The following is a 16,495-nucleotide window of genomic DNA, read 5'->3' as shown; positions in this document are numbered from 1 at the left end:
GTGGGGGCTTTAGTACTATAGAAGTGATGGGGCATTAGAGCATTTACCTGGGTGGGGCTTTCCTGCGTGCTTCCCGTCACAGCCTGCATTTGCTAGAGGCTTATTTCAGGGGCTGTCACTTCTTCGGCAGTGTTACTTTATTATTCGGGATAGGGCTCTGGTTTGTCTTTGTGTGTCAAGCAGCATCTCTGTGGAGGAAGCGGTTGGTTGGGCTCCTCCTGGTTAGAGAAACTGCATCCTGGTCTCCTTGTCCATATTGCTCAGGCAGGGAGAGTGGCCTTCTTTGCTGTTGCATGCTCAGCCGCTGTCAGCAGTGATCTTCATGCTCTCCAGACACTTAGAGGTATTGTGAGTTGTACCCTTGAAGACCAGTGGTAGCCCAATATTTAACCTAAAGAGTGCAAGGGGACAAATATCTCATCCCTTCACCCTCCCCTTAAGAACCCCTGCTGAAGTTACGCAATTGTTTAAATAATAAAGGACCTCCTAGCCAGTGTGCTTGGACCTTAGTAAGTGTCCCCATCTATCACCAAGCAACGGGCCTGATACTCTGGGCAAGAGGGCTTACTGTACTGTCCCAAAGAGAACCTGTTACAGCTCTCAAAGTGCAAATCCCAATCCCTGGGAGGTGGGCTAAGAAGCCTTGGAGCAAAATGGCTGCCTATGAGATAATTCCTGCAATCTGGCGGTTTGCAGTGGTGACTGAGCTGACTTTTCTTCCCCCATTAGTAGCTGAGATGTTAGGGAAGGGAGAGAGTAAATAGCAGATACAGCAGGGCATAGTAGTAATACCTATGATGTGTTTAAGTCCAAAATTCCTTTTAAATTTTTCATTATGCACCTCCCATCTAAGTAAAACATTTATTTACATTTCAGAAACTCTTTTACATTGATGGAAATTTGTGGAGTTTACTTAGCCTAATTTCAAATTTTAAATCGCCCAAAGGTAGAAGCCAAGGTGGAGAAACATCAAATTGATATCTAAGGGGTAGGATAGTTCACTAAATTCAATGGCTATCAAATAAGACTCTGCAAATCTGCCCAAAGATTGTGATTTGAGACATCTGACTGTGTATATGAGCCTCTAGAGGTTAGTGAGAATAAATTTATTAAAAACCTAATACAAATTTAAGGCAGTTGTATTGTCATAGAAACACAGTGCCTGTGAAAACATTAAGATAATTCTTAAGCACAAAAAAACCCACTGGAATCACAAAGTAAGCTAGTAAAGATTTGCTTTTTTCAGAACTGGCACTCTCTCAATGTACATTTCGGATATCACTTTGGATATTTACAACAAAGGTCATCCCAATGAGATTAGAAACCAGAGAAAGGAAAGACACTGGTGATAAGTCTGCGTCTGCATTTTCCAGTTTTCTGTTTTCAAAATCAGTGTTGTACCTGCTAGCAGTCTCCACCATTGTACATGATGGGTGTTTTGTTTTTAAAACTGTGTGAGTGTTTTAAACCCACCTCTTAACCATTGATCACTGACTAATGATGGGCTACACCCAGATCTACCTTGGTAAGTTGCGCACTCTTCAGTTGACTCCTTTCTTGCACCCTTCTGGCACCCTTCTTTCAGGCACCAATTCCTGATTTTCATCTGGAGATCCCTTTCTCCCCCGTTCTGAGTCTGTCTGCCTCAGGTGGGTTTCCTCTTGTACACAGGTATCCTATGACAGAGAATAGTGACTTCGAGTAAGGTGCCCATTTGGTTCATTTGCCCTCAGACAGTTCTGATTCACACCTGTTACACTTGTTGAATTATTCTTAGTTCTATTGCACTCTAAAGCATCCTCGTTTGGATACTATACTATACACCCAACATAATCCAGAAGTATATTCCATCCCCTTTGTCACAGCAGTTGGTTCAGCCACATTCAAAGCCATTGAGTTATTAGATGTTTGCTGGGAATGGCAGAAGAGAGGAAAGACTTGAAACTGAGAGGGTTTAATGTACACAAGCAGGGAAGAGCACAGATCATTGTGTCCACCACTAAGTGGTGGTGCATTAGAATACAGCAAACACTTTGGAGGGTAGGGCCAGAAAATCTCAATCCTTGTGATCAATTTTATCTTTGATATCCAGGTGTTACTTATTTTATATCTGTATTTTCTCAGATTTGGGAGCCAACACATTTATTTCCTCTCAGCTTTCTGGACCATCATTTTTTTTTTTGTTACTTGCCACAAACATAGTCTTCATTGGTCCAAATGAGATCCTTATAACTTAGCATCTATACTTCCCATTTACTGAAGTATGCAAAATAATCACAAGACATTTAATCCATTTATAGATATGACTTCTTACAGTTGTTCAGCTGCTGTTTCATTCCAGTGTTCTACTTGGCTCTTTCTAGATAAACCACATCCAAACATCATTTAAATAAAAAATAAAAACAATCAAAAACAGATAAAATTATGCCCAGCTTCCTGTCTTTTAAACTTTTGCTATACTCTTACGAACCTTCCTTTGTCTAATACTGTATACAACTGTTACAGTTCCTGATTTTTCATGAAATATGCCAGTGAATAAAAGTACTATTATTTTTACTGCAAAGTAAATATTTTCACCTAGAGACCAGTCATTAAGTAGCAGACAACTTGTGCATCAGTTGTTACTTATGATGCAAACAAATTCACATAACTTGAATCAGACATTTGGCTTATAGATTTTTAAAGATAAATACATATGTTAACACATATTTGTTATAATATAGCCTTATCAGTGAAGACTGTATCTATTATAAGTAAAGATCAAAAGAATTACTGATAAGCAATAACTGAATCAAAAGGCTGAAAATCAACAGAGGTAAAAATTTCCCTTTATTTAATTTACATAAGATTGAATTGCGTAAGTATAGACGAAAAAAAGTCTAGCTTACATGTGAAAAGAACACATTGAATTTCAAGTTCGATTTTTGTCAAACAAGAGTGGGTTTTTTTTTTTTTTTGCTTGTTTTAATATTGCAAGGCTAGCATTTAAAAAGGTTATGCTTCACAAGGGAAAATAAAACTTTGATTCACATACAAAGGTTATTGAAAACCAGATGTTTTGTCTCAGTATATATTGGAATTTCTAAAGGTTCATGCAGAACTGCAAGTATCCAATGTAGAATGTGGTTGGACATTAGCCAGAGGAGACATAACAATTATTTTTTCTATTTGGTAGAAAATTCAGCTAGTTTAAGGTCCCTTTCATCTTTCAGTTTATATGAGGCCCCAAGGTGTGAGTTGAATTCTGATTGCAATTAATTTATGTAATCACCAGAAGCAGCACACTGAAATTCCATACTGATAGGTTATGATGGGATTCCCTAGAATTAATAGACTTGATTCTGTGGACTTGCCCATGCACAATTTTAAATTGTCATTCTGTTAGTAATAATTTAAATAAATATATTAGTCATATAGATTTAGTAAATATATTGGTATTAAAATTAATGAAGCAATAACTAATTTCCTGAGAAATTGTTAGTATTATAATTGAAAATATTGAAAATGGAATTGGAGTTTCAACATGTGAATATGAATAGATATGTTTGTAAACATAAATTGTCAGAATTGAATATTGACAGTGAAAACTTGACCAAAACGGAAGTGTAGTGTTAAGAAGACAGGGAATATCAAAATACCCTGAGATAAAGACTCTTAATTGAAGTAAGGTGTAGGGGGGTCAATATCTGACATGTCAGGTAAAAATGAAGCATGTTGGGCCACAAGTTTTTTATAGAAGCAGATTTTAACAAAGTCTGTATCAACTAGTGAGGTGCTTGACTCTGGTTGGGGAACAATAATTTTTTTTTTACCATATGAATGAGCTCATGCTTCCCTTTTGAATTCCACTTAAAATGTATAAAAGTGCATTTTTGAACAATTATCCATCAAACTAGAATTGAGCTTAATATAAGTCAATTACATTAAGTAAACTATTTACATTAACCCATAGAACCAGATGTGAGTGTGGATGCACACGTGGAATTCTAGATTAATGTATATGTATTTCTGACCCTCAGTGTCGATTCGTATTTTAAACTTTTTTGATTATAACTTATTAATAAAGTACCTCTTATTCCGTTTGTGCTACTTTAGTTTTCTGTTCCTTGATTTGCACAGTATATGTTGAGTTCTCCCAACAGAGATGCATGTATACTCTTATATAATAATGCTGCTACTTTGTGGGATTCTTTTCAAAAAGCCCATTTCTTTGTACCTGAGAAAAATTTGACAATGCTCAGGACATTATACTTTCCATCCTTATAGCACAAGGTATTATTGCTGCTCTGAGAAGAGTCATTAAAGGTTTGTCACCAAATTGTGGTGTCCTTTCCTATAAAATGTCAATATTAGTTTTTATTATGTATTTATACCAGCCTTCAAAAAAAGCCTTAGAAGTGATCATTTTCAGCTGTTATAAAAATAACAAAACAATTATCTTGGATATAATCTTATTTTTTAAACTTTTTTTTTCCGGTAAAGAACAACATGATATTGTTTATATGTGGAATCCAAAAAAAAATGATAAAAATGAACTTATTTACAAAACAGACTCACAGACTTAGAGAATGAACTTACGGTTATGAGGGGGAAGGGTGGGGGGAAGGGATAGATTGGGAGTTTGGGGTTGACATGTACACACTGCTATATTTAAAATAGGTAACCAACAAGGTCCTCCTGTATAGCACAGGGAACTCTACTCAATACTCTGTAATGGCCTATATGAGACAAAAGCCTAAAAAAGAGTAGATATATGTATCACTGATTCACTTTTCTGTACACCTGAAACTAACACAACATTGTTAATCAACTATACTCCAATATAAAATAAAAATTAAAAAATAAAAAAAGAACAACATACCTTCTGCAGGTTAAACTATAGCAATTTCGGAGCTGCATTAATGAACTTGCGTTTCAGAAAGTGCCATAGAATGTATTTCAGTAATTAATCCCAAATAAGGAAAATTTCAGTGGCAGACAATCTTTTAAGAGATGAAAATATCTCAAGTATCAAAGAATTTTACTAAAGGACCTTCACACATTCTTACGAGGATACTCTGGTCTCCGTTCAGAATGGTGTCTGTCAACTGAGGAATTCATGGCTGTATCTCTGCCAACTAGAGAAATTGCCAATAGTTTAAAGATCCCCCTTTAATTTATAAATTAGAGAAAAAAAGTAAACCAAATATCCTTGTCCCTAGATAGAATATTCATTTAAATATGGAGCTGAATTAAATCTGACAATTCAGAGGAAAAAAGTGATCTTGAAACTGAAACAGAAAAACATTCAGTTTTATTTATGCAGCAGTAATAAGACACGAGGACACAGAACTAGAGGATCTTAAGCTTTCCCACTGCTAATTCTTTTCTTTGTCAAAAATATTTAAAATTGTTGTAGAAAAACTGGAAGCATAAATTATGAGGATATTCTAGTCTTCATGTCTAAAGTGACTTTGTCAGAAATCTGAACGTGTTAAAAACAAATAGGGTGAGTAGAGCCATGGAAGAAATATTATTTTATATTACTTCGTATTATATGTATGAATTATATCTGTGATTAAAATTATTTACTAAAATCTTACCAGATAATATTGTCACAAAATTGACTAGACAGCTTTTATTAACTCCAGGGTAAAGCATAAATAATATTATATATTTAATTTTACTTTGCTTATTATTACTTTAAAAACTGGAAGAAAAAGAGAAAAGGAAAGTTAAGAAAATCAACAGCATCTCAGAATTAGACCATGTGTTTATTTCTAGTCACTTCTCCCAAAGATAACTGCCATTTTGAATTCTATTATCATGTATTTATTTTGTTTTATATTTAAACAAAGTGATATAATACAGTATATACTATTTTACACCTAGTTAATGTTACTTGCCATTATATTTGTGAGATTCTTCCATATTTTTGCTTGTAGTGGTGGTTTTGTTCCTTGTCATTGTTGACTAGTATTCCGTTGTGTGAATATACTATAATTTATTTATCTGTTCTGTTGTGCATAAATGGATTAATTTTTAGTTTTTGGCTATTACAAATAACATTGGTATACACATATGTGTTCATTTCTTTTAGGGAATACGTTTGCCTTTCTGGTAGGAATATATTTAGAAATGGAATTACTGGGCTAATGGATATTAATATATCCACCACCAGTTGATATAACAAAAAAAGGTGTTCACCAGTCATAAGTCCCAGCAGCAGTAATGAGAATTCTACTTGCTGCCTATCCTCACTAACATTTGATATTATTTGTCTTTTAGGCCTGTCCTAAATTGTGAAAATGGTCTGTGTTTTCTTTTAAAAGATTTTTTTAACCTTATTGGAACAATTTTTGCCACATCTTGAGCACTTTGTGAATGTTTTATTTTTTATGGATAATATTTTAGTAAAAAAAAATAGGAAAAATTAGTTCTAACAACATAGAATTAATGGTGCTTTGGGGTTTTATCTCCTAAGTAGGTAACTAAAGAGATTATAAGCAGAGAATCAAATTTGTAATAGTCTTAAGAAATATAGGAGGCCTGGTGACGTGCTGGCCACGAACCCCACGGAAGCTGGGGCCCAACACTTGCGCCGGGTGAGGTAACACAGACCTTGGAGCCAGATTTGCTGGGTTTGTACCCCATCCCCAACATTTAAGCGCTCTATTGCTCTGGGCAGCTCAGGTAGCATGAATCTCATCAGCACAGAGAGAAAACTTCACTGAAAACTCACTGCAGAGTGGCAGGGGAAGCCAGATTCCACGATGGCAGCAGCAGGGTTTGTGGCAAGAATCACGGCTTGGAGGCCGCCCCGGGTGGTCTCATCTTCCTGCAGCTTGTAGACCCTCAGGCTTAGGAGCTGTTTCAAGCATACAACCTTGAGCGAGTAAGGTGTTCTTGAGACCATCTGTACCGAATCTGTGACTGAACCCACTGAAGACCTCTATATAAACGTTTAAGGTTCTGGCAGTGCATGCGGAGGCCTACTCTTTTAGCCACCGGCTGCGGGAGACAGCCTCCTAGACAAAGTGCTCCCAAGTCAGCCTGTTCTAGCTGAACAGCTGTTGTAGACCCTCACAAACTGACTTCATAATGGAGACCACCACATTCACTGCCGTGTGGCTGACAGGGTCTTGGTGCTCTGGCTGGGTGTCAGGCCTGTGACTCTGAGGTGGGAGAGCCAAGTTCAGGACACTGATCCACCAGAGACCTCCTGGCCCCACATAATGTCAGTCAGTGTGAGCTCTCCCAGAGATCTCCATCTCAACGCTAAGACCTAGCTCCACTCGGCAGCCAGCAAGCTCCAGTGCTGGACACCCCATGCCAAACAAATAGCAAGACAGGAACACAACCCCACCCATTAGCAGAGAGGCTGCCTACAATCATACTGAGTTCACAGACACCCCAAAACACCCAACTGGATGCAGTCCTGCCCACCAGAAGGACAAGATCCAGCCTCATCCATCAGAACACAGACAGCAGTCCCCTCCACCAGGAAGCCTACACAACCCACTGAACCAACCTTAGCCACTGGGGGCAGACACCAAAAACAATGGGAATTACGAACCTGCAGCCTGAGAAAAGGAGACCCCAAACAGTAAGTTAAGCAAAATGAGAAGACAGAGAAACACACAGCAGATGAAGGAGCAAGGCAAAAACCCACCAGACCAAACAAATGAGCAAATAGGCAGTCTACCAGAAAAATAATTCACAGTAATGATAGTAAAGATGATCCAAAATCTTGGAAATAGAATGGACAAAAAAAAAGAGAAATGTTTAACAAAGACCTAGAAGAACTAAAGAGCAAACAAACAATGATGAACAACACAATAAATGAAATTAAAAATTCTCTAGAAGGAATCAATAGCAGAATAACTGAGGCAGAAGAACGGATAAGTGACCTGGAAGATAAAATAGTGGGAATAACTACCACAGAGCAGACTAAAGAAAACAGAATGAAAGGAATTGGGGACAGTTTCAGAGACCTCTGGGACAACATTAAACGCACCAACATTCGAATTATAGGGGTCCCAGAAGAAAAAGAGAAAAAGAAAGGGACTGGGAAAATATTTGAAGAGATTATAGTTGAAAACTTCCCTAATATGGGAAATGAAATACTCAATTGCAGGAAGCACAGAGAGTCCCATACATGATAAATCCAAGGAGAAACACACCAAGACACATATTAATCAAACTATCAAAAATTAAATACAAAGAAAAAATATTAAAAGCAGCAAGGGAAAAGCAAAAGTAACATATAAGGGCATCCCCATAAGGTTAACAGCTGATCTTTCAGCAGAAACTCTGCAAGCCAGAAGGGAGTGGCAGGACGTTTTGAAAGTGCTGAAAGGGAAAAACCTACAACCAAGATTATTCTACCCAGCAAGGATCTCATTCAGATTTGACAGAGAAGTTAGAATCTTTACAGACAAGCAAAAGCTAAGAGAATTCAGCACCACCAAACCAGCTTTACAGCAAATGCTAAAGGAACTTCTCTAGGCAGGAAACACAAGAGAAGGAAAAGACCTACAATAGCAAACCCAAAACAATTAAGAAATGGTAATAGGAACATACATATCAATAATTACCTTAAATGTAAATGGATTAAATGCTCCAAGCAAAAGACATAGACTGGCTGAATGGATACAAAAACAAGACCCATATATATGCTGTCTACAAGAGACCCACTTCAGACCTAGGGACTCATATAGACAAAGTGAGGGGGTGGAAAAAGATATTCCATGAAAATGGAAATCAAAAGAAAACTGGAGTAGCAATTCTCATACCAGACAAAATAGCCTTTAAAATAAAGACTATTACCACAGACAAAGAAGGACACTACATAATGATCAAGGGATCAATCCAAGAAGAAGATAAAACAATTGTAAATATTTATGCATCCAACATAGGATCACCTTAATACATAAGGCAAATGCTAACAGCCATAAAAGGGGAAATCGGCAGTAATGCAATCTTAGTAGGGGACTTTAACACCCTACTTTCACCAATGGACAGATCATCCAAAATGAAAATAAATAAGGAAACACAGCTTTAAATGATACATTAAACAAGATGGACTTAATTGATATTCATAGGACATTCCATCCAAAAACAACAGAATACACTATCTTCTCAAGTTCTCATGGAACATTCTCCAGGATAGATCATATCTTGGGTCACAAATCAAGCCTTGGTAAATTAAAGAAAACTGAAATCATACCAAGTATCTTTTCCGACTACAATGCTATGAGTATCAGTAGAGCCAACTGTAGATATCAGTTACAGGATTGTTTCAGTTACAGGAAACAATCTGTAAAAAATACAAACACATGGAGGCTAGACAATACACTACTAAATAACCAAGAGATCACTGAAGAAATCAAAGAGGAAATCAAAAAATACCTACAAACAAATGACAGTGAAAACACGACGACCCAAAACCTATGGGATGCAGCAAAAGCAGTTCTAAGAGGGACGTTTAGAGCAATACAGTCCTACGTCAGGAAACAAGAAACATCTCAACAAAACAACCTAACCTTACACCTAAAGCAATTAGAGAAAGAAGAACAAAAAAAACCCCAGAGTTAGCAGAAGGAAAGAAATCTTAAAGATCATATCAGAAATAAATGAAAAAGAAATGCAGGAAGCAGTAGCAAAGATCAATAAAATTAAAAGCTGATTCTTTGAGAACATAAACAAAATTGATAAGCCATAGCCATACTCATCAAGAAAAAAATGGAGAAGACTCAAATCAACAGAATTAGAAATGAAAAAGAAGTACCAACTGACACTGCAGAAATACAAAGGATCATGTGGGATTACTAGAAGCAACTCTATGCAAATAAAATGGACAACCTGGGAGAAATGGACAAATTCTTAGAAAAGCACAACCTTCTCAGACTGAATCAGGAAGAAGTAGAAAATATAAACAGACCTATCACAAGCACTGAAATTGAAACTGTGTTTAAAAATCTTCCAGCAAACAAAAGCCCAGGACCAGATGGCTTCACAGGTAAATTCTATCAAACATTTAGGGAAGAGCTAACACCTATCCTTCTCAAACTCTTCCAGAATATAGCAGAGGGAGGAACACTCCCAGACTCATACTATGAGGCCACCATCACCCTGATACCAAAACCAGACAAAGATGTTACAGAAAAAGAAGACTACAGGCCAATATCACTGGTGAACATAGATGCAAAAATCCTCAACAAAATACTAGCAAACAGAATGCAACAGCACATTAAAAGGGTCATATACCATGATCAAGTGGGGTTTATCCCAGGAATGCAAGGACTCTTCAATATATACAAATCAGTCAGTGTGATACACCCTATTAACAAACTGAAGGATAAAAACCATGTGATAATCTCAACAGATGCAGAAAAAGCTTTTGACAAAATTCAACACCCATTTATGATAAAAACCCTCCAGAAAGTAGGCATAGAGGGAACTTACCTTAACATAATAAAAGCCATATATGACAAACCACAGCCAACATCATTCTCAGTGGTGAAAAACTGAAACCATCTCCACTAAGATCAGGAACAAGACAAGGTTGCCCACTATTGCCACTGTTATTCAACATAGTTTTATCCACAGCAATCAAAGATGAAAAAGAAATAAAAGGAATCCAAATCAGAAAAGAAGAAGTAAAACTGTCACTGTTTGCAGATGACATGATACTATACATAGAGAATTATAAAGATGTTATCAGAAAACTAGTAGAGCTAATCAATGAATTTGGTAAAGTAGCAGGACACAAAATTAATGCACAGAAATCTCTTGCATTCCAATACACTAATGATGAAAAATCTGAAAGAGAAATTAAGGAAACACTGCCACTTACTATTGCAACAAAAAGAATAAAATACCTAGGAATAAACCTACCTAATGAGTCAGAAGACTTGTATGCACAAAAATATACACTGATGAAAGAAATTAAAGATGATACAAACAGATGGATAGATATACCATGTTCTTGGAATGGAAGAATCAACATTGTGAAAATGACTATACTACCCAAAGCATCTACAGATTCAATGCAATCCCTATCAAACTGCCAATAGCATTTTTCACAGAACTAGAACAAAAAGTTTCACAATTTGTATGGAAATGAAAAGACCCCGAAAGGCCAACCAAAGCAATCTTGAGAAAGAAAAACAGAGCTGGAGCAATCAGGCCCTCTGACTTCAGACTATATTACAAAGCTACAGTAATCAAGACAGTATGGTACTGGCACAAGAACAGAAATATAGACCAATGGAACAGGATAGAAAGCCCAGAGATAAACCCATGCACATATGGTCACCTTATCTTTGATAAAGGAGGCAAGAATATACAATGGAGAAAAGGCAGCCTCTTTAATAAGTGGTGCTGGGAAAACTGGACAGCTGCATGTAAAAGAATGAAATTAGAACACTCCCTAACACCATACACAAAAATAAACTAAAAATGGATTAAAGACCTAAATGTAAGGCCAGACACTATCAAGCTCTTAGAGGAAAACATAGGCAGAACACTCTATGACATAGATCACAGCAAGATCCTCTTTGACCCACCTCCTAGAGAAATGGAAATAAAAACAAAAATGAACAAATGGGACGTAATGAAAATTAAAAGCTTTTGCACGGCAAAGGAAACCATAAACAAGACGAAAAGACAACTGTCAGAGTGGGAGAATATATTTGCAAATGAAGCAACTGACAAAGGATTAATTTCCAAAATATACAAGCAGCTCATGCAGCTCAATATCTAAAAAACAAACAACCCAATCCCAAAATGGGCAGAAGACCTAAATAGACATTTCTCTGAAGAAGATGTAACGATTGCCAACAAACATATGAAAGGATGCTCAACATCACTAATCATTAGAGAAATGCAAATCAAAATTACAATTAGGTATCACCTCACACCAGTCAGAATGGCTATCATCAAGAAACCTACAAACAGTAAATGCTGGAGAGGGTGTGGAGAATAGGGAACACTCTTGAACTGTTGGTGGGCACGTAAATTGATACAACCACTATGGACAGTATGGAGGTTCATTAAAAAACTAAAAATAGAACTTCCTTATGACCCAGCAATCCCACTACTGGGCATATACCCTGAGAAAACCATAATTCAAACAGAGTCATGTACCACAATGTTCACTGCAGCTCTATTTACAATAGTCAGGACATGGAAGCAACCTAAGTGTCTATCGACAGATGAATGGATAAAGAAGATGTAGCACATATATACGATGGAATATTACTCAACCATAAAAAGAAATGAAATTGAGTTATTTGCAGTGAGGTGGATGGACCTAGAGACTGTCGTACAGAGTGAAGTCAGAAAGAGAAAAACAAATACCGTATGCTAACACATATATGTGGAAGTAAAAAAAAAAGTTTCTGAAGAACCTAGGAGCAGGACAGGAATACAGATATAGACGTAGAGAATGGACTTGAGGACACTGGGAGGGGGATGGGTAAGCTGGGACAAAGAGTGTGGCATTGACATATACACTACCAAATGTCAAGTAGATAGCTAGTGGGAAGCAGCTGCATAGCACAGGAAGATCAGCTCAGTGCTTTGTGACCACCTAGAGGGGTGGGATAGGGAGTGTGAGAGGGAGATGCAAGAGTGAGGGGATATGGGGGTATATGTGTACGTATAGCTGATTCACTTTGTTACACAGCAGCAACTAACACAACTATGGAAAGCAATTATACTCCAATAAAGACGTTAAAAAAAATTAAAAATTTTAAAAAAATAAAAATAAAAAAATATATAGGATGTCTGGTTTAAAAATGTTCTTAATTGCTATTTGAGAATATCGTCAAGGAAGATACCTTGTAGTGTTCCCACCTCTTACTGACTTTAGGATTTTGATGTTTTTTATGTGCGTTGCAGATAAATTAAAAATATTTTCAAAACCTTTACATTTATTTTATATTCTTTAATCATGATAGTCTTCATTCCATATTTATTTTGTAAGAATAGTTACATTTTAAAATGCCATATTCATTTTCAAAAAATAATTTATTTGTTTTTGTCTGCGTTGCGTCTTCGTTGCCGCGCGATGGCTTTGTCTAGTTGAGGCAAGCGGGGGCTACTCTTCGTTGCGGTGTGCGGGCTTCTCATTGTGGTGGCTTGTCCTTGTTGCAGAGCAGAGGCTCTAGGTGTGCGGGCTTCAGTAGTTGTGTCACAAGGGCTCGGTAGTTGTGGCTCATGGGCTGTAGAGCGCAGGCTCAGTAGTTGTGGCTCACGGGCTTACTTGCTCCGCGGCATGTGGGATCTTCCAGGAGCCAGGCTCGAACCCATGTGTGCTGCACTGGCAGGTGGATTCTTGACCACAGTGCCACCAGGGAAGTCCCTAAAATGCCTTATTCTTAGCATTATAAAGCTAAAAGTAAATTCAAACCATTTCATTTAAGAAGTAGGAAATTCTGATATTAGGATTCAAAAGGAATCACTAAATTTTTTACGAACATTGCGGAGAAAATATACCAACATTAAATATTAAATATCTTAGAGTGACTATTAGTGATTATATTTTTAACCCAGTGCTCTGCAGTTTCATTCATTGGTGTATGTTTTATAAGCTAATGCATGATACTTTAGTAGGAAAAAAATTAAAGGATAAAAATCATACATCAAAAACTTCTTTATGTTCCAGGAAGTTGAGAGACTAAAAATATTGCAGTTGTTTGGCTTACCAGAAATGCTGGTCAATATTGATATTGAATTCCCTTGGAAAATAGTTGCAATCAATTTTCATTTGAAACATTCAGCTACTCAGTGAGATTAAATGTTAGGATTTATAGTCTGACTTGTGCAAATTATAGATCTCTTGCAGGGGTGAGGACATGGAAGGAGTGTGCAGTATATTTCTCATACTTGGTGTTCAGCTTTTGACTGAATACAGAAACTAGCAGTGATCTGATAAGGAAAGTAGGATAACATTTCAATTTGAAAGGAAGTTGTAATGATCTGAAATATTGTTCTTGTAGTTCATTTGGATTCTGCTCAAGCTATAGAAGTGAAAATCTAAAAAAAGGAAACAAACACTTTAGGGGCAGTGAACTCCTCCATTGGAAACTGAAGCCCATTTTTATTATATGACTATAGGGACCCCGCATGTATCTTGTTTATGAGAGTACTGGTGGTGTGGCTTAGAACAACTTTGACATTTATTTATTTATTTTTTTAAAGATTTATTTACTGATTGATTAATTGATTGATTGCTATGTTGGGTCTTCGTTTCTGTGCTAGGGCTTTCTCTAGTTGCGGCAAGCGGGGGCCACTCTTCATCGCGGTGCGCGGGCCTCTCACTATCGCGGCCTCTCTTGTTGCGGAGCACAGGCTCCAGACGCGCAGGCTCAGTAGTTGTGGCTCACGGGCCCAGTTGCTCCGCGGCATGTGGGATCTTCCCAGACCAGGGCTCGAACCCATGTCCCCTGCATTGGCAGGCAGATTCTCAACCACTGCGCCACCAGGGAAGCCCTGACATTTATTTAGGAATGGTAACTGGTAAAGGAAAGAGGTAAAAATGATCATTAATTATATATATGTGTGTGTGTTAAAAAGGGAAATTAAATATTCATTTAAAATAAAAACATTAAAAGGTTGAGTATAAAATTTAATTCTAGCACTTCTTTCTATTAGTCTACATTAGTAAAATTAAACTCTGGAAATTCTAAACCCAAACCACTGCTTATCTGTAATATTATACATGATTAACAGTCATTCAGTATAATCTTGATGTCAGAATAATAGGTCAAAAATAAATTGTTGTTTCTGCTCATATTAAAATAGAATCCCTCTCTGTCTCCTAACCTCCATCCTTTCCCATATGTTATATGAGTATTATAAATCCAGTTTCCAAAATAATTTAATTTTTTAACTAACTGTTAAGGTCACAATTGATTCAGTTGAGACTACAAAATTATATATGTTTACTCAAAGCTCCAACTAAAGGTCAATAGGAAAATTAAAGCAAGACTTTTTAGTAATATAAATATTAATATTGTATTATAATTTTAAAAAGCTGTGATATTCTCTGAATTTCTCATTCTGCCTTTTAGCATTTTTTAAGACTGTTCACTAAATTGAGAAACCTTGACACAGAAGAAGAAAACAAGTACCCATTTTTCAGTCAAAAATATGCTTAATTTTCATGCCAATATTATAATATTATTATAATTGTCATTTTTTCATCAGCAGCAGAATCTAATTACATGGTATTATCTGATTCAAACTCTTCTAAGCACTCAAACTGCATTAACTAGTTTAAGCCTTCCAACAACAGTTTGAGATCAATACTATTATTTTCCCCACATGTTAGAAAAGTAAGTAAAACTGAGATTAAGGTACTTACCAAAAGTTCCACAAAAGTGATGAGCCATGTTGTGAGAAAAGCACTAGATGAGAATTCAAGAATCCTATGTGCTTTTTTTTTCCTTCTCTTTTCTAAAATCAGATAGGACGGTATGTGATTTGGGTATTCTGTTTCCAATGAGTCAAGGAAGATGGAGTTCTTACTGTTCAGGCATTGTTTTGCAGTGGATACTCGATTTAATAATTCAACTTTGCATTGTTAGTATTTTACCTTTTTATAGATAAGCGAACTGAGGTTTGAGAGGTTGAACAGTTTCCCCCAAGATATACATTAATTGTGGATGTAGGAATTACATGTAGACCTTTTCAGACCTAAAAGGTTAAGCTTATTTCATTATCCTAATTCTTATCCCCGCAATTCTATATCATAACATGATTATATTGCTGTACTTATTTAAAATGGCTCTCCAGCATCAACATTTCTCCACAGACACTGAGTAGCTTTAATGGTTCTATTAAATGACTTCTGTTCCAAATAAACAAATCTAATGCAGTTTGTGGTTTATTGCCCTCCTTGACTTCTCATGAGTGGTTGATGCTATAGGTCAGCCTTCTCCTAGAAATGCTCTGCTTTCCTACTTCCAGTAAAGCACGCTGCTGGTTTGTTTTCAACTTCCTGGCTTCCTCAAGAGTCTTCATTAACTCTTTAAAGAGTGATTTTTGCCACAGGTTCAGTCATTAGAGATGGTTAAATTTGCCAAGTAAGCAGAGGCATGGAATCTGTTTTTATGAAAAATTTCAAAATGTTTATGAATGTCTATTTATGTTACTATTTTCATTAAGAATGAAATCACTCTATTATTTATTAAAAACCTCCTCAAGTGCCTGGCTCACATATCAGGCATTTATGTTCATCTTCAAATGAAACGGGCATAATATTTTGATGTACAGACATGCTACTTATATTGAAATATAGTGTAAGACTCACTAGGGGGATTGAGAAATATTCAGTTGTGTGTTATTCTTTATGGAAATGTCACTTATGAGGGACTGTGATACAGAGGACTCCAGTAATGGTAATGAAGTATTCCAGAGAGTAAATCCAGGGTCACATTCCTGTGAGTATTGTGCATAAACTGAAAGCAATTTGAGGTTGGTAAAAATACTTAAACTGCTAATGTAT

The sequence above is a fragment of the Balaenoptera musculus genome, chromosome 18 (assembly GCF_009873245.2).
Source record: "Balaenoptera musculus isolate JJ_BM4_2016_0621 chromosome 18, mBalMus1.pri.v3, whole genome shotgun sequence".
Lineage (NCBI taxonomy): Eukaryota > Metazoa > Chordata > Mammalia > Artiodactyla > Balaenopteridae > Balaenoptera > Balaenoptera musculus.
This window is presented reverse-complemented; position numbering follows the sequence as displayed.